Raw genomic sequence first — 3,390 nt, forward strand, 5'->3', positions numbered from 1 at the left:
TTGATTTAAGCCCTTTGAAGAATGGTACATTTAGATCAAATCTCTCAGCCCAATGCCACCATGTAATGGCTGGGGCTTTGTAAAATCTTGTGCTTACCTTCCCCCCTTCTTGATTTAAGCCCTTTGAAGAATGGTACATTTAGATCAAATCTCTCAGCCCAATGCCACCAAGTAATGGCTGGGGCTTTGTAAAATCTTGTGCTTACCTTCCCCCCTTCTTTATTTTTATCAAAAGCAAATTTTGATTTGCAAAGGACCCAGATACAATAGTCTCACCTTCTCTGTAGTTTCATTTTCTGCAGTTTGTTACCTGTGGTCAACCATGGTCTGGAAATATTAAAGGAAATTCCAGAAATAAACAATTCATAAGTTCTAAAATGTGCACCATTCTGTGTAGCATGATGAAATCTTGTGCCATCCCGCTTCCTCCCAACCAGGACATGAATCAGCCCTTTGTCCAGCGCATGCATCCACACTGTATATGTTCCCTGCCCGTTACTGTATAGGAAAAAACTTAGCATATATAGGATTCAGTATTATCCGTGGTTTCAGACATCCACTGGGGGTCTTGGAACATTTCCCACAAGAATAAGGGGGTACTACTGTATTTCAGAAATACACTCAGTCAACACAAAGTATTGTTTATTTCTTTTGGTGAGTTGATTTTTCTCTCTGGAAAGGTTTCTTTTTGAAATGCTGCGGGGAAATACCATCTTTTCTCTGCCCTCTCAAGAGAGCCACAAAATCCTATTGGCTATTAGCTGAAATGCCACCTTTTGGCTCCATTGATCTGAAGAGGTTTAGAATCCCCATGGTGACCAGAGATTAAATATACAGAAATTACATTCAGAAACTTCCCTGTGTGCTTGCTCAGGATCTGAGATGTTAAGGTGGTGCATTGTGAAGGCCCAGGCCAGGGTTATGAGCTCATCAGAAATTCAGAGACTAGGTCTGTCCAGCCTGTGGTATGCAGAAGTGATTCACTCCTGGAGGTGAAGTCATTGGAGCTCATAAAAAGGACAACTTCTGAATCAATGAGAATCAAGTCTGTACGATCCTCCAAATCAGTCTTTGGGGATATGAAGGATGAGAGAGTGATGAAAACACTCATCTTACAAATAGATTTAATCTGAAATACACGAGTTAACTTAGAGGGGAGAATCTAAGAGTGAGGGCTTTAATCACTGAAATGGGTCATTAAATGGTTTTAAGAAGTTATTTTCTAAAGTGTGTACGTTGGTGTCTTTGGGTATAAAGAACCAAATGGTAAATAATGCGATGGATTTGGTGTGTGAGAACTGCATGCAATGGAAGTAATCTCATAAATGCAACCCCAGAGATAGAACTTGTGCAATGTTTGAGTCGAGTTTTCAATGAATATTGTTTGATAGGCTGTGGAAGTGTCGCTTTTATGTCATTACTTCAATAGGAAGATATCTCAAGAGTCACAACAGATGATGACAGATTGCATATGCCTCCCCTTCACCCCCATTGCAGCTGAGGGCAGCTGGGAAGAGTGCCCTTGTGCCTTCCTAGAGCTTGAGGGGCAGGTACCCATGCAGGGAGGACAGTTTTCAAGTCACTTCATATGCTGAGCATACAATGAGAGGAAGGATAGAAGAGGGGAGAGGAAAGGAAGGATAAGGAAGGGAAAAGGTGAGAAAGAAAAGGAGGGGGAAAGAGGGAGAGGGGAAAGGGAAAGGATTAGGGACTATCCACTAATAATTATTGAATGGCTAATTCTAGGCATCATGTCAGGTAATTTGCACTTGAATTATCTCAGTTTCCCTGATCATGGCACAATCAGCATGAGTGGAATAACCCCATTCAAGGAAACACAACTGGAAGGGATTCTGCTTTCCTGCTTTAGCAGCAGTTACAGCAAGGGGCATTGTAAATTCAGCAGGACTACCCAAATTCTTACTAGATTATTTTAATGTTTTAATAAAGGCTTCTATTGTTTAAAAGATGAGAATGGTAACAATTGAGTGGATATACAAGCTAATTTATTGGGGAATTAAGGAAGCCTACCTCTGGATGGTGCAATACTGCCAGATCTCATTCTCTTCCAAAGGCAGAAGTTGCCCCAACGTCCCCAGTCCACCCGATGCCAAAGTGGGCAGTCAAAGAACAAGGCTAACAATTGCAAAGATGTTGGCTGTAATTTTCAGCTCTGAGCCTTATCTGGAATGGTTTCTCCAGCCCCTCCTTTTCCACAGCTGACCCTGAACAGAACAGGAGCTTTGGCTTTTCCTCTCTCTGCTCTCCTGAGCAGTGGGCTTAACCAGCTTCCTCCTCACTTCTCTGCAGCGATCTTCATTTCCTCTCCAATGTGATTTTCTCTTCATCATTTGGTCTTTCCATGGCTGAAACCCTCAGCACCATCTTTCTTGCCATGTCTGATGTTCAGTCACATTCTTTTTATCATCTCTGAGGATCCCTCAAAACCCTCACAGGGGAGGGGAGGATTGAACCCTGTCCCCTGAGAGGTGTTGTTTTCTCTCTTAAGATACTGGTCTCAAGCTTTTAGATTGCTAAACTGCCCTGTCTCTATCCCATTCCATCTAAAATTTTGTCATATCAGTTAAGATGCTTGTGGTTGCAAGTAATAGAATCACTCAGTTTTCAATGGCTTGAGTGATGGTTCCTTATTATCTCACATAGCAATAGGTCAAGAGGTGGATGCCCCAGGCTAGACTCAGGGGCACAGTAAAGTCATCAAAGACCAGTCTCTTTCCATTTTCAGCTCTGTTATCCCATTTATTCCTGTGTTTGTTCATTGCATGACTCAAGATGGTTGTCCATGGGTAAAACGGAAGGGAAATTTCCTTATATACATCATTGTTTTTATTCTGGGAGCAAAATATTACTGAGAAGTTTTCCAGCAATCATCTGTTCTACTTTGTCAGCCATGACATGCGATGGAGTTTGGATGTGTTGTCCCCTCCAAAACTCATATGAAAATTTGATCCCCAATCATGACATGCGATGGAGTTTGGATGTGTTGTCCCCTCCAAAACTCATATGAAAATTTGATCTCCAATGTGGCAGTGCTGGAAGCTGATTGAGTCATGGGGGCGGATCCCTCATGAATGGATTAATGCTCTCCCTGGGGGAGGGGGGATTAATGAGTGAGTTCTCACTCTATTAGTTCCTGCAAGCGCTCGCAATGCTCTCCCTGGGGGAGGGGGGATTAATGAGTGAGTTCTCACTCTATTAGTTCCCGCAAGCGCTCATTGCTTAAAAAGACCCTGGCACCTTCTCTCTCTCTCTTGCTTCCTTTCGTCATGTGATCTGCTTGTACCCGCCGGCTGCCTGCTGTTTTTCCTCCATGAGTAGAAGCAGCCTGAGGCCCATGCCAGATGCACCTGTCCCAGAATCGTAAGCCAA

Source organism: Galeopterus variegatus, unplaced genomic scaffold (genome assembly GCF_000696425.1).
Source record: "Galeopterus variegatus unplaced genomic scaffold, G_variegatus-3.0.2 Scaffold4662, whole genome shotgun sequence".
In the NCBI taxonomy this organism is placed as follows: Eukaryota; Metazoa; Chordata; class Mammalia; order Dermoptera; family Cynocephalidae; genus Galeopterus; species Galeopterus variegatus.